General features: G+C 42.4%; 1 protein-coding gene across 17 annotated transcripts in view; it reads left to right on the forward strand.

Annotated features, from left to right (window-relative positions):
• DLG2 (discs large MAGUK scaffold protein 2) overlaps positions 1-26,639 on the forward strand; it is a 2,330,119-nt gene that overhangs the window by 1,958,750 nt on the left and 344,730 nt on the right. The window contains exon 1 of one of the 17 annotated variants that reach the window (XM_061406106.1): positions 3,222-3,305. The exons of the other annotated variants lie outside the window; for them this stretch is intronic. The gene's annotated coding sequence lies outside the window, so the exon portion shown is untranslated. Of the gene's footprint in view, positions 1-3,221; positions 3,306-26,639 lie in introns of those variants that run through there. 17 annotated transcript variants of the gene reach the window in all.

Consider the following 26,639-nt stretch of genomic DNA (forward strand, 5'->3'; position numbering starts at 1 on the left):
CCAGATGTACAAGCTGGATTTAGAAAAGGCAGAGGAACCAGAGATCAAATTGCCAACATCTGCTGGATCATAGAAAAAGAAGGGAATTCCAAAAAACATCTACTTTCGCATCACTGACTACACTAAAGCCTTCGACTGTGTGGATCACAACAAATTGGAAAATTCTTAAAGAGAAGAGAATACCAAACCACCTTATTTGTCTCCTGAAAAATCTGTATGCAGGCCAAGAAGCAACAGTTAGAACCAGACATGGAACAATGGACTGGTTCAAAATTGGGGACAGAGTACGACAAGGCTGTGTATTGTCACCCTCCTTACTTTGCTTATAGCTAAAGCACATCATGTGAAATGCCAGGCTGGATGAAGCTCAGGCTGGAATCAAGATTGCCAGGAGAAATATCACCAACCTCAGATATACAGATGACACCACTCTAATGGCAGAAAATGAAGAGGAACTAAAGAGCCTCTTGATGAAAGCGAAAGAAGAGAGTCAAAAAGCTGATTTAAAACTCAACATTCAAAAAACTAAGATCATGGCATCTGGCTCTATCACTTCATGGCAAATCAGTTCAGTTCAGTCTCGTCCGACTCTTTGTGACCCCATGAACCACAGCACCCCAGGCCTCCCTGTCCATCACCAACTGCCCGAGTCTACCCAAACCCATATCCATTGAGTCAGTGATGCCATCCAACCATCTCATCCTCTGTTGTCCCCTACTACTCCTGCCCATCTTTCCCAGCATCAGGGTCTTTTCAAATGAGTCAGCTCTTCACAGGAGGTGGCCAAAGTATTGGAGTTTCAGCTTCAACATCAGTCCTTCCAAAGAACACCAAGGACTGATCTCCTTTAGGATGGACTGATTGGATCTCCTTGCAGTCCAAGGGACTCTCAAGAGTCTTCAATACCACAGTTCAAAACCATCAATTCTTCTGAGCTCAGCTTTCTTTATAGTCCAACTCTCACATCTGTACATGACTACTGGAAAAACCATAGCCTTGACTAGATGGACCTTTGTTGACAAAGTAACGTCTCTGCTTTTTAATATGCTGTCTAAGTTGGGCATAACTTTCCTTCCAAGGAGTAAGCATCTTTTAATTTCATGGCTGCAATCACCATCTGCAGTGATCATGGCAAATAGATGGGGGGAAAGTAGAAACAGTGACAGACTATATTTTCTTCGGCTCCAAAATCACTGCAGAGAGTGACTACAGCCATGAAATTAAAAGATGTTTACTCCTTGGAAGAAAAAAATTATGACAAACCTAGACAGTGTATTAAAAAGCAGAGACATCACTTTGCTGACAAAGGTCCATTTAGTCAAAGTTACGGTTTTCCTAGTAGTCATGTACAGATGTGAGAGTTGGACCATAAATAAGGCTGAGCACTGAAGAATTGATGCTTTTGAATTGTGGTGCTGGAGAAGACTCCTGAGAGTCCCCTGGACAGCAAGGAGATCAAACCAATCAATCATAAAGGAAATCAACCCTGAAAATTCATTGAAAGGACTGATACTGAAGCTCCAATATTTTGGCCACCTAATGCGAAGAGCTGACTCATTGGAAAAGACCCTAATACTGGGAAACATCGAGGCAGGAGGAAAAGGGGGTGACAGAGAATGAGATGGTTCAGTGGCATCACTGACTCAATGGACATGAGTCTGAGCAAACTCCAGTAGATAGTAGAGGACAGGGAAGCCTGACATGCTGTGGTCCATGGGGTCCTGAAGAGGTGGACATGACTTAGCAACTGAACAACAAGCTATATTTTGATACACTGGATATATATGTGAATATACATACATTCTATGAATATGGATATATACACATATAAATAATTGCAGAACAATTTACTTTCTTTAAAGAAATATAAAAGTGAACTGGTCTATTTTTCCCACACAGCAATTAATAAAGATCAAGATGAGGCAGGAATTTCTAGATGGTGGCGAGTCAAATACAAGCTTTTTGTTTTGAGAACCCCACCCGTCTACTAATCCTAAAGTGGATTAATACCACAGAAAGGAAACTTACATGGCCAGACACCCACAGGCCAGCAAAAACGAAACCAAGAACGTTACTTTTCATACATACAACAGACACTTTTACATACATTATCCTGAAAAAACATGTTGTACAATTACACATACTTTCTTAGTGATTTATCATTTCATGCACATTTATTTATCTCCTATTCATTTCCCCGGGGCGGGGGGGGGGGGGGGAACACACCTTTTTCCTAGTTTACCTCACTTTCTTATTATACCTGACTTTGAAGAGAAGCAATATTTAGAACTGACTCATTCCCTGCAAATAGATGACAAGCTTGTATAATCTGATCTAATATTCATGGTTTTCTATCAGTCATTTCAAGTCTCCAATGAGACTTTTCCCCAAGTGCCTCTGTCAACCCTGTATTTTGTATTTGAGCTTCATACTAAAATCACATCAATGCAGTGATGTTTTCACGCTTTTATGAGGGAATGAGTTGTTGGCAAAGGACGGGTAAGAAATGAAGGTTTCCATAGAGGTGATGTAAACCTTGAACTATACATATGCTCAGAAGCTTAGAGTTAAGCTGCTGATGACTGGCCAGTGTTCGTAAGGAAAAAGGAGAACGTGAGACTGAAAACTTGGGGTCTAAAACATTCAGCATGTAACGGCTATTTTAAGGAGTATGAGCTTTCAATCAATTCCTTGATATACAGTAGGGATCTACATTAGACAAGAACAAGTGGGTTTTTTAAAAATATTTTACAGCAGCTCCATAGCCTTATAAAGCCTAGGGAGCTTCCCCAGAAACCCAATGCAGAAAAATCCTAACTTCAGGCTTGTCTTCAACTTAGAGTCACAGAACATGAAATATAAACAAGATAGCCTGAGATGATATTTCAAAATAGAAGCAAAGAATTTTATTTCAGCTTGAGAGCAAGTTCCTCTGGTTTGCCTATATTTGAGAGCTAACTCAATGTTTCGGTAGTATTCATTTGGGGAGTGAGAAAACTTTATTTTTTATTAGCATAATTATAGGGCTCTGGAAGAAGCAAGTCAGTTTGGACTTCGAATGGGCAACCAATTCCAGAAAGTCTGCGTTAGGTGGCAAACACGCTAAGTCGTGGGCTGTGCTTCCAACAGAGCAGGAGAAATCGAAGGGAGAAGAGAAAAAAAGGATGTAGTAAGAAAACCGATCGGTCAGAGGGAGGGGGTAGGAGAAAGGCAAGAGAGACGGCGGCGGGAAGAGGGAAGAGAGCCGCAGAGGAAAGATAAGCGGGAGGCAGCGGGGAGGCGGTCACAGATGCAGCTGATCAGAAGTGAGGAGAGGATCACGGAGGTGAGACCCTGAGCGGGGCGGAAGTATGGGGACGGGAGGGCAAGACAAAGCGGAGATCCTGGGGAGCCCGCCTCTGCGGAGCGTGGATGTGGTCACTTCTCCAGGTGGTTAGGTGTTGGGCAAAAGAGAAAACGGCAACAGAAAGCTGCACGCAAGACTAAATGGTACAGGAAAACGAAAAATGGGAAGGAGATTTTAAAGAACATAGAGTTCCATGTCGGGGTTCCACTGAACGCTCAGTGCCAAGAACAGCAAGGGGTAGTTTTGTGTGTTATTTCTCGGATGCTGGCGGCTGTCAGGACAGTGGATGAAGTCTGAGAGTTGGGGTTTCAGGCAGCTCCAGCGCTGCTTCTCCTCCTCCAGCCTCCCACACCCCTTACTGACTTAATCACAGGATGTGGCCGAGCCTGCAGCCCGCCTTTCAGGGAACCAGCCCAAGTGTAGAGTGAAGTATAGAGTGAAGTACAGTCCGAGGAGGGAGCTGAGCGGGAGGGTGGGACCCGGGGCTGAATTTGGCCTCGGGAAACATCTAAGGCTTTGACATTAAGATGCTGGGGGTGGGGGTGGGGGGACAGGTTGAGCTCTCTATAATGCCCAAAGTGAGGGAGTTACTGAGTGCAGGGGGTGGGGGGATGCTCTGAATCATTGGGGCTGAAAGGAGCAGTCCCTAGAAATCAGGACTGTGAGAGCATGCTTGGAGGGCGTGGTTTAAGGAAACGGAAAGGCTAAGTGGCCCAAGGTTGAGGGCAGGCACTCGACGGGAGCTGGGGCAACTGTTAGAAGGCGTCCTTCGCGCCCTGTGGTGTAAGGGATGGGGGTGGGAGGGAGGCGCCCACTGGGCAGCATCTGGCATAGGTGCTTGTCAGCGAGCGTCAGCTGCAGCCTGAGTGTAGGGGAGAAAGCAGGTAGTTTGTGTTTATCACGGGCTGGAGTTCTTATCCCAGCCCAGCCGGCTTGAAAGCTTTTAATCTCCCTGTGCCTCAGTTTCTTCATCGTAAAAGTTAAGCTCAGCAAAGGTCTTGGGAGGACATGCAATAACAAGCCCAGCACAATACCCACTTGCTCAATATTCCGTTATTTGTATTCTCTTTATTAGTAAACTCCCACATTTACATTTCTGGTTGCTGTTTAAGGAAAGTCCATTTCACTGGGTTTCTTTCCTCTTTAGTCCTTCTCTCTTCTCTGTCTCATCTCTTGATTCTTTCTCCCTCCCTCCCTTTATTAACTGAGCACTTACTTTGTGCTAGGAACTGCACCATGGCAGTGAAACCCGATTTCTTGATGTATTTTTTTCTCTAACTATGGGAGTGTGGCTTTTCAGCTTTGTTCTGAGCTTCGGCAACTAACCATGGAAACTCAGACTTCACTGGGCAATTGTTTTCTGTTGGGAGCTGCGTTCTGTGTGCTAAATTGGGAGAGCTGGAAGGAGGGAATTGGTTAGTAATTAGAAAAGATTTAAAGGACTGAAAATACCTCCCTGACTTTTTAAATGGAAAATTTTCTGATACTTAACATATTCTCTTGGGATTGACGGCAAAAGACTCCACACAGCCTTGGCTAATTTCTGAGGCTCTGATGTATGCTTGAAGGAATGAAGGAAGTGAGAAAGAGCAGGTAATTCCAGAAGAAGTCGGTCCTCCTCACTCTTTTGATTTTATGCAGTTTGTTGTTTTAGAAGAGTTTTGAACTGATTCAAAGTTCTCCAGATTAGGAAACTTTGTAATGAAATCATTGCCTCAGAATTAAGGCTATATTTTGTGTGGTCCAGCTAGCACTTCCCACATTCAAGACAGCAGCTCCAGGGACTTCCCTGATGGTCCAGTGGTTAGGGCCTCACCAAAAAAGAAACAACCACAATGCCGCTCCAGCTCAGAAAATTCCACCCTTTAGGGAAAGCTGCCTGCCTCCTTGTTGGGGTCCTGCATGTCTCCTCCACTCATTCTCTTCTCATCACGCCCTTTCCTAGTTTGTTTTCTTTTCATTACTAGTCACTGCAGTTGGCCACCAAATTTTTTGGTAAGCTGATTAATAATGCTTTTTTTTTTTCTTTAGAGGAATAGGAGTCTTAAGGCCTCCTCAGTGGGAAAGAGATTTATCCTGCACATGTAATTGAAATCAACCTCCATAATAGTCTGTGAGGAAGGGAATTTGTGCCACATCCTAGAAATACATGAGGAATAAGACAATGGCTGGGATTGTCCTTGTGAGGCTTGGAGTCTAAGTTAGTAACATTTATTCATAAAAAGGTAATATTAATGGACAAAGAGTGCAAATTATTTAACACTGTGTCATTTGGTGTATTTTTAAAAATAACTTTATATGGAGATAAATATATGTGCTTTTGTCCTTATATACAGTCAACCCTTGAACAACATGGGTTTGAACTACGTGTGTGTGTGTGTGTGTGTATTAGTTGATCAGTTGTGTCCAACTCTTTATGACCCCCATGGACTGTAGCCCTCCAGGCTCCTCTGTCTATGGGATTCTCCAGGCAAGAATACTGGAGTGGGTAGCCATTCCCTTCTCCAGCGAAGCTTCCCGAGCAGGGATTGAACCTGCATCTCCTGCATTGGCAGGCAGATTCTTTACCACTAGCACCACCTGAACTACCTGGGTCCACTTATACATAATTTTTTTCCAATAAATATAGTATATGCCATCATTTAGGGGCACCAGGTAGTATTCTAGGCGTCAGGAATATAGCTGGGGATATTTTTGTATGTGTGGAAAAATGTATAGAAATCATATTTATTATCAGTGGTTACCTGAAAGTTAGATTAGAAAGGAAACATTCAATTTATTTGTCATTCTTCTGTATTGTTTTCATTATTTGAAATGTCTGAACTATTTCTATGTCTTAAAAGATAATAATAAAACATTAAAGGAGGATGAAAATTAAAATAACACATAAGAACAGCAAGTAAATTGAATATCTTCTTCTTTTTCCTTAGATAATCTTTCTACAGGTAGTCATTAAATTACCAGCTAATGATTCTAGGGGAAAAAAAGAGGGTTAGAAAATTACCATTTTCCAACCCTCAATAAAATAATTGTTTCAGACAAGCATAGTAGATGCTGAAAAAATTTGAGATGGAAGTTTACAGGAAAGAGGATATTCACATGTTTTCAACCAATCACAGATTTGTGTTTACAAAGACATTGCTTTAGAATGGAGAGATCTGGTGGTCCTCAACCAAATAGCCAAACTTTATCACCAATAGTGAGACGACCTCACATTTTGGTCCTCAGAATGTGATACTGAGTAGACAATATTACTCAAGATTTTGTGAAAAAAGTTTGACCTGATATTGATCTGAAAGAAACAGACAAATTCAGAATGTGGAACAGTCTATAAGCATCTGGCCTGAACTGTTAGGAAAAAAGAAAGCAATAAAGGAACGGCAGGGAAGGGAGAAGGGAAGAATAAAGGGGGAAAGGCAATGTCATTAAAGAAAAAAGAAGGTACTGTTTTCGATTAATGATTACTGAAGGCACAGTAACAATCAAATACAATGAGTAAACCTTGCTTCGATCCTCCTTGATTGAAGAGGGGAAAAAAACTATAGAAGACATTTTGAGGACAATTAAGGAAATGTGTAGGTACAGTATATTGGATCAAGCGTAATAATGGTTATATGGCAAATATCTACACTGAGGCGATACCTTGCTGGTATGTTAGGTTGGAAGTGGCCCAATGTCTGCTACCGTTTCAAATGGTTCAGAATAAAAAAGTGTGTTTGTGTAAGTGCCTCCTCTCTCTTCTGAGATAGATGGGGAGATAACAACTGAGAGAAAGACAGGTGGGCAGAGAAAGTGGGAGCGGGAGAGAGTAAACATGCCAAAATATAGCAGCTGTTAAAACTTGATGAAAAATATGGATTTTCACTGTACTGTTCTTTCAATTTTTCTGTAGTTTGAATTTTTCAAAATAGTTGGGAGGGGGTTTGTGGCAAAATAGTCCAGATCAAGAGTTGGGGCTAGAGTAGTAAATTAGAAGAGAAAGAACAAAAACTCAAAGATATTTTGAAAGGAAGATAGATTAATAAATATCCTTTCTCAACCAAAGTGGTAAAAAAACAGTTCAATTTTCCTCATTTGTGTCTTTGCAGATCTCTTTCTGATTTGACTGATGAAACAATTGAAAAGAGGATGTAAGAGTCCTTGACACAGTTTGCCTGAACTTGGAAAAACTGTTTCTGGGTGCTCTTAGACCATGAGATGATGAACTTATTTTTAGGTGATGAATAAGTAAGATAAACGCTGAGATGTAATCATGGACAACAGTCATCTGATACAAGATACACATGAGCCCAAACACAAAAGGATATCATTATCCTGAGGAGCTAGAGTGAAACAAACGTCAAGGGACTCCTGCATTCAGTAGCCGGAGTTTGAGTTTTGCATTAATAGAGTTTGACCAAGATAATTCCATTAGCACCTCATTCCTACACAAGCCTTTCGGATGCTTTAGAAATGGACCATTTGACGTGTGTGTCTCTCAAGACAGTTTTTCCTTCCTTTAAACTGATTTTAATGCTTATTAAGGAGGTCAACCAACGGTGGGGGGGTTGGGAGGGAGAAAACCAAGACTCTCTTTCACATCCTCTATAATCTCATTAAAGTTCATTTGGAATTAGCATATTTACACAAAAAATGGTGCTGACCCAGTATTTCTTGTGGCAGGTGCTATTGCATTTTTGGAGGAAGAGCTTCTCACTGTGTATGACTGTGCTATAGTTTGCAGGACTTAACATGCCTGAGCTTTGCATGGTTAACGCTGACTCCAAACTCTAACATTTTAAGAACAAAAAATACCTACCTCTCCCCAACATTTCCATACCCAGTTGAGAATTTCTGGTAGATTCTAGTTTACTGAGGGCACAACCATTGCTTTTTTTTTTTTTTTTTTTTACCAATGCATCCCCCAAACTTAGTACAATGAAGGCACACTCAGCAAATATCTATTGAATAGATTCATATAATGTTTGAAAATTTGATTACTCAAATTTTCTCAGTTTTCCTATAAACATTACTGTATTTTTAATCTGCCTTGGTAGCCCTTTTTTGTTTTTTATTGTCAAAGTAACACAAACCTCAAATTCAATAGTTAAAACTTTTTCAATAACTTTAAAGTTAATCTTATAATACACGCTCAAAAATCATTCAGATTCTACTAAAGACTATAAAGTAAACTGCAATCTCGTCTCTCTTCTTCAGCATTTCTCCCCCATTGATCCTCAAAAACTTAGCCCTTTGATATTCTCCATTAGCATTTGATTGTATAATTTTCATGCCTTCCCTATAAGATCATAGATCATTTTCTTCCTAAGAATAGGGTTATATACACATACAGTTTTGTACCTTTCTTTTTAACTTAGTGAGGTATCATGGGTATTTTTCAGTATCAGAATATTAGACACATGTCATTGCTTTTAATGACTGTGTAGTATTCCATTGCATGGATATTTCATAGCTTGTTTAATCAATTCCCTTTCAGTGGTGTTTTTAACACTACATTTAATGAGAGTTTAATATCAGAAACTCAGAAAACTAAGTATTTTTTTTTTGATAATTGAATATTTACAATCGGTACACTTATTTCAAAAGGGAGTACATGCTGAACATGTAGGTTGCTTTTATTACCACCATCCATCAGAGAAAGGCCTCCGTTTCCAGTCTGATCATAACCTAAGGGAGTCTGTCAGCCTGGAATCGCACACACACCCACCCCAGAATGGAAAGCTTAGAGGGTGAAGGGAGAAGCAGATCTTTGAGGGCAGGAATTTAGCCTCCTGCCCCAGACCTTGACCCTTTGCCTGAACAATTTTGGCCGTTAGGTGATGTGGAGTTGAGTGATCCTTCAGCAACAGTGTCTTCAAAGACATTGAGACGGGGGTGGGGACTTCAAGGACACTTCCATCATGATACCTGCAGCCCAGCATGGTGCTGAGAGATGCTAGTACTGACAGAGACCACGCACAAAGTGCAGTGTGGTGGACAGAGCCCTGGATTGAAAAGAACGGGTCAGCTGCGCGCTGTATGGGTCACTGTTCTCATGCTCATGTGTTCCTTTCCAAAGTATATCTTTTTTCCCCCCAGTGGAAGTGCCTTTTTTTGTGACTGTGTTGGGTCTTTGCTGCTGCATGGGCTTTCTCTAGTTGCAGCAAGCGGGGGCTACTCTGCAGTTGCAGTGCACTGGCTTCTCATTGCCGTGGCCTCTCGTTGCAGAGCACAGGCTCTAGACCACAGGCCCAGTAGTTGTGGTGCTCAGGCTTGGTTACTGCACAGCATGCAGGATCTTCCCGGACTGGGGATCAAACCCATGTCTCCTGCATTGGCAGGAGGATTCTTTACCACTCAGCCGCCAGGTAAGCCCCACAAAGTACATCTTCAAGGAAGTTCCCAAGCCACTGTTCCAAGTCCTACTTGGTGATAGAGCCCCAAAGGGCCAGAAAGTTTGTAAATCAGCAAAATCAGAGCACGAGTGGAGACTAAAATCAAATTTAGTACAAATAGAGAGCCAGCAGAGTGCATGGCAGAACAAAGAGCTACACCTTCGTGAGAGATGCCCACATCTGACAGATCATCTGTCATTAGACAGGTTCTTAAACATTCTTGGGCCTCACCCTCAGAGATTCTGATTCAGTGTATCCAGTTTATTCAGCCATTTTCCCCCTCAGAATGACAAATTCTTTCTGAAAAGGACTCTTAACTGTAACCTGGCTCATAGTAAGTATGCTATAAGTGGTTGTCAAATAAATTTTAATGGTTTAAATAAAAACGATGTGCTCTAATAATTATAATCATTCTTTTAAGTCAAGAAACATCATTAGGTATCTAGATAGTGCCCCAGGTATTAGAGGTAGGGATATAAAAGAGACAAGGTCCCTACTCACAGGAAGCTTTTCTTGGAGCACGTGAGATAACAAGAAGCAAAATATCAGGTGGGCCTAAGTACTGTAAGAAATTAAAACAAGATAGGCCAGAAGCCTACTTAATTGGGGGTAGTCAGCAAAGGGCTCTCTGTGGAACTGGGCTTCAAGCTGAGAATTGTGAAAATGAAGGATCAAATGGGAGAAATGCTGGGGAAGAGGACCACAGTCAGAAAGACAGCTGATATGGGGGCCCCAAGGCTGGAGGGAACTTGGATTTAGGTGAAACAGAATGAAGGCCCTTGTGCCTGTGGAATAGAGAAGGAGGCAAAGAGTGCAATGAGATGGAATCAGAAGGATGAGTGGAGGTCATGGTTGGGTGTTGGAATTTTATTCAAAGTACAACAAGAAAACCGGGCTTCCCAGGTGGCGCTGGTGGTAAAGAACCCGCCTGCCAATGCAGGAGACGTAAGAGACCTGGGTTCAATCCCTGGGTAAGGAAGATCCCCTGGAGGAGGGTATGGCAACCCACTCCAGTCTTCTTGCCTGGAGAATCCTATGGACAGAGGAGCCTGGTGGGCTGTGTACCGTCCATAGGGTCGCAAAGAGTGGATCATGACTGAAACGACTTAGCACACACACACAAGAAACCAATGGGAGAAAAAAATTAGCTGGAAAGAGGCATGATCAGAAATACATTTTGAAAAGATCATTGTGGCTGTTAGGTTGAAAACGGATAGAGAACAGTGGGAGAGATAGAGTGAAAGCAGAGTCCAGCCCGGAGACTACTGCAGATGCCCAGGGAGAAGTGGCAGCTTGGCCAAGCAGGTAGGGCTGGAGTTGGGTAAAAGTGGATGGAATTAAAATGCTGCTTAAAGCTAAAAATACACATGCTGATGACCATATGGGGGAGATGGGAGGGAGAGAGAATTAAGGTTGGTTGGCGTGTAGGTTCTTGGTTGAATGGTTTGAGTGGTGGATGGTGGTATTACTATTTACTGAAAGTGGAGAAATCCCCCAGAAACAGGTTTTGAGGAAAAAATTAAGAGTTTGATTTTGAACATGGTGCCTTTGAAAAATCTTGGACATTCAGCTGGAGGTGTCAAGTCAGCAAATAAATGTAAGTCTAGACTTAAAGGAAAAGTCAGAGCTAGAGTTACATTTTTGCTTACATATTCTTATAAAGATAGTCACTTTGTTACTCCAAGCATATGAACCCTAAAACTTATTTATTGTGTTTTGCCCTAGAGTAAGTTGGGTTTGGATGGTCAAATTATACCTTATCATTTTCAGTTAAAGAGTCCAAAATGATCAGTCCTCTACAAATGCCCTGGTAAACCCAAACATTTTTAAAGGTTTCTTTCTTTTTTTTTTTTAATGTATGCCTACTTGCATCAGCAAACCAAATTTTAAAAGGATGTTAATTTTAATTGCTAAGGCATGTAAATATTCAGTATCAATTTTTCATTTTGCCTCTTCTCCAGGAGGAATCTGGTCTTGAGCTTTTATGCAGCAGCTGTCAGAAATGTTATCACTGGCAACCAAGTGCAACAGCCTCCAGGAGAAGGGAACTTAATTAGAAATTTCCACTTCAAATGCAATTTATAGTTCGTTCACTCTGGGATGAGCTGGAGGGTGTTTGAAAAGTTTAATGCTGAGTGAACTGTTTCTCTCAAGCTGTCAACAAAATACATATTAAGCATAGAACATATTTATTAGTCACTAGAAGGGAAATCAGATATTTAGCAGGAGGTTCTCTTTCTAGGTGAAGAAACGGAGTCCCAGAGAGATAAAAGAGACTTCCCGAAGTGAAATAAGCTAACAGTAGGATGAGACAAACACTCAGGTCTTCTAACTCCTAGGACAGTGCTTTCCAGAGTACCAAGCTTCCTCTTTCAATGCCTATAATCTCAGCACTTCTCCTTGGCCTAAGTCTTTGAGATAATTTTATACTAGTCCAGGTTATCCTCTTACTCGGTGAGTATCAGGGGAGGAGGTCAGTAATACTCAATAATTACATATCCTAACTATATATCAGGCACTCCTGTAAGTATTTTACATGTATTAACTATCTGTGGACAGCAGCCCACCAGGCTCCTCTGTCCATGGAATTCTCCGGGCAAGAAGACTGGAGTGGGTTGCCATGCCCTCCTCCAGGGGATCTTCCCCAGAGAACAAACCCACATGTCCTACATCTCCTGCATTGGCAGGCAGGTTCTTTATCACTAGCGGCACCTGGGAAGCCCATTAACTAATCTATCCTATAGCAACGCTGTGAGTACTCTTATTACCCACCTATTGTACAACAGGCAGGTCTAGTCAGATCAGGGTACTGACCTTAGGAATATCAAGAACAAAATGATAACATTATTTTTCTAAGCTTCAGATGGCTATTTCCCAACTCCCTGTAAAACTGTAGCTGTCCAATAGACACAGCAAATTCAACATATCTAAAACAAAATGCACTATCCTCTTGTCCTGGGGTCTTCCCTGGTGGCTCAGATGGTAAAGAATCTGCCTGCAATGCAGGAGACCCATATTCAATCCCTGGGTCAGGAATATCCTCTGGAGAAGGGAATGGTAACCCACTTCAGTATTCTTGCCTGAAGAATCCCATGGACAGAGGAGGCTGGTGGGCTACAGTCTAAAAGAGTTGAAAAGAGTCAGACACGACTGAGCTACGGACACACAGATTCTCTTGTCCAGACCCACTTTCCACCTTGTGCTCCCATTTTGATTAATGGTATCATCACCCCTCTCTAACCAGCTTTCTCATTTCCCATTTCTCATCTACTCAGCACTATACACACTATTTAAACTCTACTTCCCACAAGTATTTGAGGAGAGGAGCCATACAGAACCTCCCCCTGTATCCTCTCTCAAGCCTACACTTATTTCCCACCCTCAATTCCATTCTCATTTTTCTAACTCAGGCCTTCATCATCTACCATGTGTAACACGGCAATCGTCTCCCATCTGGTTATCTTACTTTTGATTACTTAGTTCTCCAACTCCAACTTTTCACTGTTGTCATAGTTGATCTTCCCAAACACAAATCAAATTGTGTTGAATGCCGTTGTAAAACCCTCCCCTGGCCGCTTATTGACAAAATTTCTTAAAGGGCACACAGGCTCACTTCTGCTGGTGCCATTTCCCCTTCTCTCTCATGCCCTGTGCCAACCACCCCAGCCTGCTCACGCTTCAAGAGTCAATGGGATATTTATAGTTCCCTTGCTTCCTTCACAAGTATGTGATAAAGATCACTTAATACATGTAAAGACTTTTATTACATTTGTTTGTTTATATCTCACCTTGTTCGGTTAAAAAAAAAAGTGAGGTGGGAAAACAATTTACTAACTGTAAAATACTTTGAGATGTTATTTTTAATCCATGGAAATCACTGAATTTTGAGCCACAGGGGACCCTAGAAATTGGGGGGATGGCACCTTCTATATTCTTCAGTGGCTCATTAGCTGACCTAAGTTAGTGGCACAGCAAGCAACAGAACACAAATTTCCATCTCACTATATCACATCATTTCAGGAAATTAAAAATAGACATTTTTTCCCCCTCTTGAGAAAAGATGGTGCCTTCTATGATTCATTGGTACTATATCTACTCATTTTACTATCCCCATTCTCTCTACATAAAGTAGAAATCACTTGGATTCTGCCCCACTTTCTTTCCTGCTGCCCCCTGCCACGTAGGACCCAGACCCCCAACTGTGAAATAATTTGCTTCAAACAGCCCCCAGTGTTTTGCACCTGACTAACTTTAATTGAAATCCGGTGCCAATTATCTAGCCCTTTCCCACTGGCTCATTCCTTTGTATTTTTTCCCCCACAATTAACACTTAAGTTAAATGTGTAGTTCTTAGCTACTCTTATTCCAAGACAATCTTCTACCAAAATCTATTCTTTGGTTTTATTATTGCTGATAGAAGTCATTGAGAAGTCCGTGTTTAATAGATAATGGATATTCACCGACCCAATGTTCCAGGTGTTCTGTTGAGTACTTCATTTGCATAACCTTAATCATCCTTACCACAACCCAGCAAAGTAAGGATTAATATCTGAATTGCATGGGGCTCCCCAGGTGGTGCTAGTGGTAAAGAATCTGCCTGCCAATGCAGGAGACATAACAGATGCAGGTTCGATCCCTGGGTGGGGAAGATCCCCTGGAGGAAGGCATGGCAACCCACTCCAGTATTCTTGCCTGGAGAATCCTATGGGCAGAGGAGCCTAGCGGGCTACAGTCCATAGGGTTGAGAAGAATTGGACACAACTGAGGTGATTTAGCATGCGCACCATGCATCTTAGTTGCATATGAGGGAACTGAAGCTCAAAGGGATTAAGTAATTTACCCAAGTTCATAGAAATGGTAAATCACGGGACCAAGATTGGAATGTGTCCTTCTTCCCAGGACTGCTTTCAGAGCAGGTGGACAACAGGAGTTGGGATGGAAAACTTCAGCAGCCACGAGCAGTGATGCCTTCTGAGAGGCATCTGCAAAGGGATTAGTTCAACCTGGAGACCCTTTGTGGGGCAGGCAATGCACATACATCTGGAATATTGTCTGTATTCTCTCTAGCTGTAAGCACTCCGGGGGGCGGGGGGGGCTGGGGCAGGAGTGATGGTGAAATAACATTCCTCAATTCTAAGCTGAGGAATGGCTTCCCATGGCAGTCAAGATAAACTGTAAATTCACTTAATGTATCATGGTTAGGAATGCTGACCCTTAAACTGGATTGCCTGGGGTTTAATTCCTGGCTTTACCATTCAGTAGCAGTGAAACCTTGGGCAAGTATTGAATCTGCCTTTGCCCCAGTGTCTTCTGTTACAGTGGTCCCCAATCTTTTTGGCACAGGGGACAGGCTTCCTGGAAGGCAGTCTTTCCACGGAAGGTTGGAGGGTGATATGAGAGTTGGAGAGCTGCAGTCTAACCCCTCCACTCAGCTCCTGCTGTGCAACCCGGTTCCTCACAGGGGGTTACTGGCCCCCGCTCTGTTAAATCGGCACTTATGTGTTCTTAGGCTCCCCTGGTGGCTCAGACAGTAAAGAATCTGCCTGCAACAGGTTGGAAAGATCCCCTAGAGAAGGGAATGAATGGCAACCCACTCCAGTATTCTTGTCTGGAGAATTCCATGGACAGAGGAACCTGGCGGGCTACAGTTCATGGGGTTGCAAAGAGTTGGACATGACTAAGTGACTAACACTTCACTTTCTTATGTGTTCTTACTTCATAGAGCTCTTATAAGGGTTAAGAAAATCGAAATATAGGAAATGCTTAGGACAGTGCCTGCCACAGAGCAAGTATATATGCATGACTTATCACCACTACCATCTTTTCTTTTTTTTTTTTTGCCTCACTGCACTGCATGCTCCTCAACCGGGAATCAAATCCGTCTCCCTGCAAAAGAAGCACAGAGCCCTAACCACTGGACCACCAGCCACTACCATCATCTTCCTCTTTATCATCATCACCACCCTCACTTGGGCTTCCCTGGTGGCTCAGACGATAAAGAATCCGCCTGCAATGCAGGAGACCTGGGTTAGATCTCTGGGTGGGGAAGATCCCCTGGAGAAAGAAATGGCAACCCACTCCTGTATTCTTGCCTGGGAAATCCCATGGACAGAGGAGCCTGGTGGGCTACATGGGGTCTTAAAAGAGTCAGAATGACTTAGCAACTAAACAAAAACATCCCCTTCATTTATTCATCCTCCCCTCTCTGCCCTTTAGTAACAACTACTTTCGTTGCCTCAAATATGCCAGCCGCTCTCACCTCCAGACCTTCGCGTGTGTCTCTGTCTGGAACATTCTTGCCACTCCTCTGCCCACACCTCTCTCCGCAGTCCTCCGTGGACACCCCAACCCATCTTCACCCAGATAACTCATTCAGATCTCATTTCTTGATGTCACTTCCTCCAGAAAACCTTTATATGCCTCCTCATACCTCAGCAGGGCCCCTCCTCTGGGTCCCAGAGCATTCTGACTTGATCCTATCCTAGCATGTAACCACTTGGTGCTTAACTGTGTCTTTACCTGCCACTGCCCTCCCCCGAGTGGGAGAGTGGGAGACTGCTTGACGATGGCTATGTGTTATTCTAGTTCAGCCCTTCCCTCAGGTGGGAAAAGGAAATGACAAAAGTGGATATTTTAAAGAAATGGATGTTTTATCAGCACTGTGTTTAGCTGTACATACTACACAGGGGCTTTCCCCAAAGGATCAAACTCACATCCCTTGCATCTCCTGAACTGGCAGGCAGAGTCTCTACCATTAGTGCCACCTGAGAAGCCCAGCGATAGCTACTACACCAGGTGTGCATTAAAGTAATAGAGTAAAAGCTTCCATTTCGCCACAATTGACCTCACCTGCACTCAGCTGCGTCTCGGATGAGGCATTAAATCACAATAAGATGCTAGAAATAATACTCATAAGAGCCATCTCAAAGTGGCACAGACTAGAAAAAGAGAACTCCCTGTCACTGGGGGTATGCAAGCAGAAACAAATGGCCACTTGGTGAGAATGACAGGAAGGGAAGTAGAAGGGAATGAGGTCACTTAACCTAGAAAAGGAAAAACCATCTTCAAATATGAGAAAGAGGACCATGGAAAAGAAGCAATCACAGAAAAAGCAAAATGTTTGGTGAGCCCTCAGAAGGCAGAGGCTACCCACTCCAGTATTCTGGCCTGGAGAATTCACGGACTGTAGAGTCCATGGGGTCGCAAAGAGTTGGACACAACCAAATGACTTTCACTTCTCAGTTTTTTTTTCCCCTAAAGGTTAGAACGAAAACCAGAAAGGGAAACATACCAGCAAGATTATTTAGATTCAACACAAAGAACTTTTTTTTTTTGCTCACTACATCTGACCCCAAATGGATTTTCCTGAAAGATAGTGAGTTCATTGGGTGATGCCAGTGTCAAATCAACTTGGCTGATTATTTGCCTAAGATAATGTAGTGAGAATATGGTATTCACTCACTTGATTATTCAGTCACTCCCCTCTTCAGTTATTACACACCCACAAACTCCGAGAGATAGTGAGGGACAGGGAGGCCTGGCATGCTGCAGTGCATGGGGTCGCAAAGAGTAAGACATGACTTAGCAAAAACATGCTAGAGACTAAAGTTCTAACACAACACGCTCCTACCTTTAGGAGCTCACAAGTAAGCACATTCCTCAAGTCCATCAGGCGCATCTCTTAGAGGAGAGAGGTGGCAGGGCAGAAAAGTCCCCGAGCTCCGCTCCTCTCACGAGCACACAAAGCCACAACTGTCTGCAGAACAACCGTCAGTGACAAAGACTGGAACCTACGAGAACAGATTTTCTACAACTAAAGACATGACGAAACCACAACCTTAGGGGCAGGAGTGGGGGACTCATGATACAATCAAATCCCACCACCCCCCAGCATGGGTGACCCACAAACTGGAGAAAAGTCATACTGTTGTTCTCCCACAGGAGTGAGAGCCCCGAACCCCACACAGCAGGCTCTCCTGCATGGCGGGGGGCGGGGGGTGCCCTCTGGCATCGGAGGGGCCGAGCCCTCAGAGCATTTGGCTTTTTTTTTTATATTTATTTATTTTAAGTGGAGGTTAATTACAATATTGTAGTGACTTTCACCATACATCAACTTGAATCAGCCACGGGTGTACATATGTCCCCCATCCTGAACCCCCTTCCTCCTCCCTCCCCATCCCATCCCTCTGGGTCATCCCAGTGCACTGGCCCTGAGCACCCTGTCTCACGCATCGAACCTGGACTGACCATCTATTTCACATATGGTAATATACATGTTTCAATGCTATTCTCTCATCATCCTGCCCTCACCTTCTCCCACAGCATTTGGCTTTGAAGGCCAGCGGGGCTTAACTGCAGGAGCCCCATAGGACTGGGGAAATAGAGACTCCATCCTCAAAGGGCACACTCAAAATCTCCTGCAACACCAGAACCCAGGGAAAAAACAGTCATTTGATAGGAGCCTGGGTCAGACCTACCTGCTGGTCTTGGAGAGTCTCGCTGAAAAGCAGAAGGGTGGCTCTCCTTGGGGCCAGGGGCTCGTGGCAGCCATACTCGGGAGCGCATCCACCCAGGCATCAGTGCGGCGGAGGTGGGACCAGGTGGGAGCCTCCCTCCAGCTCATTAGTGCCAAGATCCAGCCTTGCCCAACAGCCTGCAGGTGTCCGTGCTGGGGCGCCTCAGGCCAAACAACTTATCTGAGCAAGGACAAGGCCCCACCCATCAGCATGCCTGTGCCTGGAGCTCAGTTGCTAAATTGTGTCTGACTCTTTGCAATCCCATGGACTGTAGCCCACCAGGCTCCTTTGTCCATGGGACTTTCCAGGCAAGAATACTGGAGTGAGTTGCCATTTCCTCCTCCAGGGGACCTTCCCACTCCAGGGACTGAATCTGAGTCTTCTGCATCTCCTGCACTGCAGGGATCAAACCTGAGTCTCCTGCTTTGCAGGCTGATTCTTTACAACCTGAGCCACCAAGGAAGCCCCAGCAACCTATAAGCAGGCACCAGCCCCTCCTGCCCAGGAAGCCTGCACAAACCTGTAGACCAGCTGGGCAGCAGACAGCAAGAAAATACCATCTCACAATGCAAGCCAGATCCTACCTTGGGTCCAGCTGGGCTCTGCCCTGCCCATTAGCAGGCCAGTGCAACCTTCTGGACACACTGGGCCAATACCCAACTGTGTCAGGAAATGGCCATCCTCCCCACCAATGATCCTAAATGAGTGTGAGGATCCCTGGGCCCTGCAGCCAGACTCTAAGAACTAGCTCTGCCTGCCACAGTGAGTGTGTGTGTATCTGACTCTCTGTGACCCCACGGACTGTAGCCCACCAAGCTCCTCTACTCCATGGAATTTCCCAGGCAAGAATACTGGAGTGTGTTGCCATTGCCTACTCCAGGGGATCTTCCCGACCCAGGGATTGAATCCACATCTCCTGCATTGACAGGCGGATTCTTTACCACTGTACCACCTGGGAAGCCCAAAAGCAACAAGGGAAGCCATGAATAACATACAAAGGACTTCGCACAGGGCTATCAGTGGATTTTTCAGCAGAAACTCTGCTAGCCAGAGGAAGTGGCGTGATGTATTTAAATGTATTTGATGAAAGGGGAAAACCTACAACCAAGAATACTCAGCAAGGCTCTTACTCAGATTTGATGGAGAGATCAAAAGCTCTACAGAGTGAATCTTTAAGGACTCGGAGAAGTCTCCTGGGTCAGGAAGAGATAAAAAAAATTTGTTCTCAGTAGGAAAAAAAGCATGAGCAGGGGTCCAGAAATGCCTGAATCAGAGAAATGAAGAAGGCCAACGTGGTGGGAGAACAATGTGGTTGAATCAGCTTAAAGCTATACGTCATCCATCAGGGGTCCGTGAGGGTCGCGGAAGCTCTTCCCATTTTTAACATTCTTATTCTGATACCATCCTTTGTATAATACTAAGAAATAAATATCTCAGGAAAACCTTGCATCATTTATTCAGGGACTCCATGGAGCCCCAAGCCAGTGGTCTTTGTGGATGAAATGCAAGTAGTGCTCATCTTTTAAAAACAGAAAGAAAAAGTTTGACTCTGAATATGGTCCACCATTTGCCTTCACATTATTATCTGAAAAAAAAAAACAAACAAAAAACCCTACAACTGCTTGAATCAACTAGAAGCATTAAATTTCTATCCATCACCAACATAGTTATGAAAAAGATATCATAACAAATAGAACTTTTTTCTATGATTTAATGACAGTTGTATAGATAAGAAGATGGTAATGTGTGGAATTTTCTAGCTTACATATTTTGCTTCTGTCTTACATGATCTGATCATTATAAGTGGGACCATACCTAGACAGCATATTAAAAAGCAGGCATCACTTTGCTGACAAAGGTCCATATAGTCAAAGCTATGGTTTTTCCAGTAGTCATGTATGGATGTGAAAGTTGGAGAGTAAAGAAAGCTGAGCACTGAAGAACTTATGCTTTCGAATTGTGGTGCTGGAGAAGACTCTTGAGAGTCCCTTGGACTGCAAGGAGATCAAACCAGTCAATCCTAAAGGAAATCATCCCTGAATATTCACTGGAAGGACTGATGCTGAAGCTCAAGCTCCATATAGTCAAAGCTATGGTTTTTCCAGTAGTCATGTATGAATATGAGAGTTGAACCATAAAGAAGGCTGAGCAGCTTCAGCATCAGAATTCACCTTCCAGTTGGAAGGACTGATGTTGAAGCTTCAATATTTTGGCCACCTGATGCAACAAGCCGACTCATTGGAAAAGACCTTGATGTGGGAAAGATTGAGAGCAGGAGAAGGAGCAACAGAAGATGAGATAGTTGGATGGCATCACCAACTCAATGGACATGAATTTGAGCAAACTCCAGGAGATAGTGACGGACATGGAAGCCTAGCAGGCTGCAGTCCATGGGGCAGCAAAGAGTCAGACAAGACTTAGGGACTGAACAACAATGTCAAAATCAGGTTGTTGGGACTCCTGTAGAGTGAACCAGCCACACCCAGTTATGTGCTTCTGTCTCAGGAAGCTTGAACGTCAAGTTTCAGAACTGGAATCTTGTAGGCACAGATCCCCAGAAATGGACAGGTTATTAAAGGAAAACAGTAGGAACTGGTAGTTAAGAGTTCAAGAGTTTTAGGTAGTCTGTTTTAAATCCTTAACCTCTTTCAACTATTTAACTTTGAACAAGTTAGTGCTTCTCTTTGAGCTCTGTTTTATTATTTGTTAAGTTGGAAAAATAATCCCAGCCTCCTGAGAATTAAACAAGATAATATATAAATATCTCATATATATATGAGCTTGCTTGATGCTGTTATCAATGATTATCATTTTAATCTCTATAAAAATGAATGACATCTAATTTCCCAGTCCATGCTTTGAGAAGAGAAAATTAAAACTGGAGTAGGAAAATAGAAATAATAAATATGTGAGGCTGTGTCACACTCGGTATTTTAAAATGTCATACCAATAATGTAAATTGTTTTTGAATGCCTCTGAAAATGTTATTTGAGCAAAGATTACTAATACAAAGTCAAACCTCAGAGACAGAAATAAGAATCAAAGTGACCTTGAAAAGCTTGATGATTGGAGGAAGCATGTTTGCTAAAACCTTGAGGAAAATCCACAGGGACACAGGCAATGTGGTATTGCTAAGGGTAACAGCAGCAGGGTAACAGAGACTAGAGATCTCTTCAAGAAAATTAGAGATACCAAGGGAACATTTCATGCAAAGATGGGCACAATAAAGGATAGAAATGGTATGGACCTAACAGAAGCAGAAGAAATTAAGAAGAGGTGGCAAGAATACAGAAGAATTATACAAAAAAGATCTTCATGACCCAGATAACCACAATGGTGTGATCACTCACCTAGAGCCAGACATCCTGGAATGTGAAGTTAAGTGGGCTTTAGGAAGCATCACTACAAACAAAGCTAGTGGAGGTGATGGAATTCCAGTTGAGCTATTTCAAATCCTGAAAGATGATGCTGTGAAAGTGCTGCACTCAATATGCCGGCCAATTTGGAAAACTCAGCAGTGGCCACAGGACTGGAAAAGGTCAGTTTTCATTCCAGTTCCAAAGAAAGGCAATGCCAAAGAATGTTCAAACTACCACACAATTGCACTCATCTCACACCCTTGCAAAGTAATGCTCAAAATTCTCCAAGCCAGGCTTCAGCAATACATGAACTATGAACTTCCAGATGTTCAAGCTGGTTTTAGAAAAGGCAGAGGAACCAGAGATCAAATTGCCAACATCCGCTGGATTATCAAAAAAGCAAGAGAGTTCCAGAAAAACATCTACTTCTCCTTTATCGACTATGCCAAAGCCTTTGACTGTGTGGATCACAACAAACTGTGGAAAATTCTCAAAGATATGGGGATACCAGACCACCTTACCTGCCTCTTGAGAAATCTGTATGCAGGTCAGGAAGCAACAGTTAGAACTGGACATGGAACAACAGAACTGGTTCCAAATCGGGACAGGAGTACGTCAAGGCTCTATATTGTCACCCTGCTTATTTAACTTATATACAGAGTACATCATGAGAATCACTGGGATGGATGAAGCACAAGCTGGAATCAGGACTTCTGGGAGAAATATCAATAATGACAGATAATCAATAATGCAGATGACACCACTCTTTAGCAGAAAGCGAAGAAGAACCAAGGAGCCTCTTGATGAAAGTGAAAGAGGAGAGTGAAAAAGTTCAACATTCAGAAAACAAAGATCATGGCATCTGATACCATCACTTCTCGGCAAACAGATGGGGAAACAGTGAAAACAGTGAGAGACTTTATTTTTTTCGGCTCCAAAATCATTGCAGATGGTGACTGCAGCCATGAAATTAAAAGACACTTACTCCTTGGAAGAAAAGTTATGACCGACCTAGACAGCATATTAAAAAGCAGAGACATTACTTTGCCAACAAAGATCCATCTAGTCAAAGCTATGGTTTTTTCCAGTAGTCATATATGGATGCGAGAATTGGACTATAAAGAAAGCTGAGCACCGAAGAATTGATGCTTTTCAACTGTGGTGTTGGAGAAGATTCTTGAGAGTCCCTTGGACTGCCTAAAGGAAATCAGTCCTGAATATTCATTGAAAGAACTGATGCATAAGCTGAAACTCCAATACTTTGGCCACCTGATGCGAAGAACTGACTCATTGGAAAAGACCCTGATGCTGGGGAATATTGAAGGCGGGAAGAGAAGGGGACGACAGAGGATGAGGCTGTTGGATGGCATCACCGACTCAATGGACATGAGTTTGAGTAAACTCCAGGAGTTGGTGATGGACAAGGAGGCCTGGCGTGCTGCAGTCCATGGGGTCGCAGAGTTGCACACGACTGAGCGACTGAACTGAACAACAGCAGCATCAAATGCTTTACAAGTGAGAATTATGTCCAGGATGAATGTAATCATCACATAGGATTTGATTATTACTCACCTAGTGGAAAACAAACACACACACATCATAAGTTACACCTGCTACGGTGGAAAGAAGTCTGGGCTAGGCAAGGGAAACTGGATTGTTGCTAAGCTGTGCTAACTCTGACAGGACTTGGGGCAGGTTCATCCCCCTGTGGAGACCGTTTCTAATGTGTAAGCATGGGATGGATGAGCACCTCTTCCAGTGCTGAAATGCTGTGTTCCTTTAGTTAGTACCTTTTCCCCAAACCTGAGGATTGCATCTACTACGTGGTTTGTTTGTTTGGCTGTGCCGGGTCTTCACTGCTGTGCGGGCTTCTCTCTAGTTGTGGAAGCAGGGACTACTTTCCAGCTGGGGTGTGCAGGCTTCCCACTGTGGGGGTTTCTCTTGTGCAGCATGGGCTCTAGGGCACATGGGCTTCAGTAATTGTTCACATGGGCTCAACAGCTGTGGTTCCCAGGTTCTAGGGCACAGGCTCCATACTTGTGGCATACAGGCTTAGTTGCTGTGTGGCATGTGAGATCTTTCCAGACCAGGGATCAAACCCGTGTCTCCTACATCGGCAGGAGGATTCTTTACCACTGAGCCACCAGGGAAGCCTCTGAAATTCTACGTTTTTTTAAAAAAGAAGAAAAAGAAAGGAAAACCATGAAGTAACCCATACATTTTATTATTTATTCATTAGTTTCCATTAGATTTTATTTCCTCACTTATAATCACAGTTCTTTAAAGAAAAACACAGCATAATAGATACTACTTCCTTAATGCCAATTTGTGCTAGCCTCTATGTTAGGGGCTCAACAATTATTGTCTCATTTACTACATGTGACAGTCCTGATAGGCAGGTATTATATCCATTTTGCACGTAAGGATGCTGAGGTTTAAAGAAGTTAAATGACTTTCCCAAGTTACTTACCTACAAATGGTGGACTCAGGATTCAAACCTAGTTCTGACTCCAAATCGCTTTTTCCTTCCCATTTTTTCATGCCTCCTTAGTGTACTAACTGAGAAAATTTCACAGGATGGTTAGAATACTGGAAGATGTAGAAGTCTGATGCTGTAAAGGAAAGGTCTCAAAAAAAGGTTTGTTTGCCTGGTTCGCACATCAAATACTAAAATATATTCTAGTAGATCAAAGATTAAATAGCTAAAAATTAAACCTGGGTTTTACTAGAAGAAAACATGGATAATTTGTTTAATATATATCAGAGAAGGGAAGATATATTACAAAGCTCAAAAGCTAAAAAGGAAAAAATAATGTGACTATGTAACACATTTTAAATTTCAGTTTGGCAAGAAATAGAAGATAAGGGAAAAGTTTAAATATTTAAAATACAATAATAAATAATACAAACACAAAACTAGTAAGAATATTTGCAATAGTTATCTGAGATGAAGAACTAATATTCTTTTTTTAAAATTCTTAATATGCAGATAAATTTTTTAAAGTGTAAGCTATCCAAACAATGAAAAAAACGCAACATAAATGAGCAAGTGTTTTATACAAAAGGAAATTTAAATAACCAATGAACATATGAAAAGATGTTTAACCTCATAAGTGAAGAAATATAAAATTTAAAAATATAATTGTTTACCTATCAGAATGCTGCTGCTGCTGCTAAGTCGCTTCAGTCATGTCCGACTCCGTGCGACCCCAGAGACGGCAGCCCACCAGGCTCCCCCGTCCCCGGGATTCTCTAGGCAAGAACACTGAAGTGGGTTGCCATTTCCTTCTCCAATGCATGAAAGTGAAAAGTGAAAGTGAAGTCGCTCAGTCGTGTCCGATTCTTAGCGACCCCATGGACTGCAGCCTACCAGGCTCCGCCGTCCATGGGATTTTCCAGGCAAGAGTAGTGGAGTCGGGTGCCATTGCCTTCTCTGACCTATCAGAATAACCACAGTCAAATGTTGGGGTATGAGCAGTTTTTACAAGAGTGTGAGGAAGTAGCCAACCATGTACCTTTTGTGGGAGTATATATTCTTGGAGACAACTTGGCAATAGCTATCAGAATGTAACCCTAATACCCTTTATCCTTCTGTTTATGATAGAAAAATAGTAAAGCAACCTAAGCATCCAACAACTGTGCCCTGGTAAAATAAATTGTTTTACACTGACTAATAGAACCTTCCACAGCTATTAAAAAGAATGAGATAATGTATAATATACGAATGAAAAATACTCTGGGGATTAAGAGATACAAACTACTATGTATAAAATAGATAAACAAGGAAGATAAATTGTATTGCACAGGGAAATACAGTCATTATTTTATAATAACTTTAAGTGGAGTATAATTTATGAAAATATTGGATCACTATGCAGTACCCCTGAAACATATAATATTGTAAGTCAACTATACTTCAATATAAAAAATATATAACTTCAACATACCTCCAAGATACGTTAGTAAATGGAAGAAAACAAAGTATAAAGCAATATATAAAATATTATCTTTTGTGTAAAATTATTTATAATTGTATGAACCTGATTATATTCATAACAGAAATAATTGGTAGTGGATACAAGAAGCCATCCATATGGTACCTTTGGCAAGGATAATAAGAGGTAGGGGAAGCGTTCTATAAAAAATAAATTTTTTAAATTTTATTTTTAAAAATAAAATTTTTATATTGCTTTAATTTTCATGTATGTGCATTATGAACATACAGTTGTCCCTCAGTTGTTCCAGGGACAGTCCTCATCCCCAAACCCCACAGATACCAAAATCTACAAACGATTAAGTCCTTTATTTAAAATCGTATAGTAATTGCATGTAATCTATTCACATCCTCCCATATACTTTAAATTATCTCTAGATTACTTATGCGGAGAAGGCAATGGCACCCCACTCCAGTACTCTTGCCTGGAAAATCCCATGGGTGGAGGAGCCTGGTAGGCTGCAGTCCATGGGGTCGCTGAGGGTTGGACACAACTGAGTGACCTCACTTTCACTTTTCACCTTCATGCATTGGAGAAGGAAATGGCAACCCACACCAGTGTTCTTGCCTGGAGAATCCCAGGGATGGGGGAGCCTGGTGGGCTGCCATCTATGGGGTCGCACAGAGTCGGACACAACTGAAGTGACTTAGCAGCAGCAGCAGCAGATTACTTATGAAACCTAATACAATGTAAATAGTTGCCAGGTATATAGCAAATTCAAGTTTTGCTCTTTGGAACTTTCTGGAAATTTTTAAAAATATTTTCAATCTGAGGTGAGTTGAATTTGCCAGTGCACAACCCACAGATATGAAGGGCTGACTGTAAAATATTAATTATATATTTCATTTCAATACATTATCTGGCCAATGAGATTATGGCCTGTTTGTGTTTTCTTCATTATTAGTTTCTGTTTGCTTAGTAAATACATATTTTTTAAGTATACAAGAGCAAACTAAAAGAAACAAATAATGCATATACCTTTTAGCTTAGAAAGTGTATTTCCAGGTATTTATCCTTCGGAAACACCTTCCTAAGTATTTGTAGTAGCA

Source organism: Bos javanicus, chromosome 29 (assembly GCF_032452875.1).
Source record: "Bos javanicus breed banteng chromosome 29, ARS-OSU_banteng_1.0, whole genome shotgun sequence".
Classification (NCBI taxonomy): domain Eukaryota; kingdom Metazoa; phylum Chordata; class Mammalia; order Artiodactyla; family Bovidae; genus Bos; species Bos javanicus.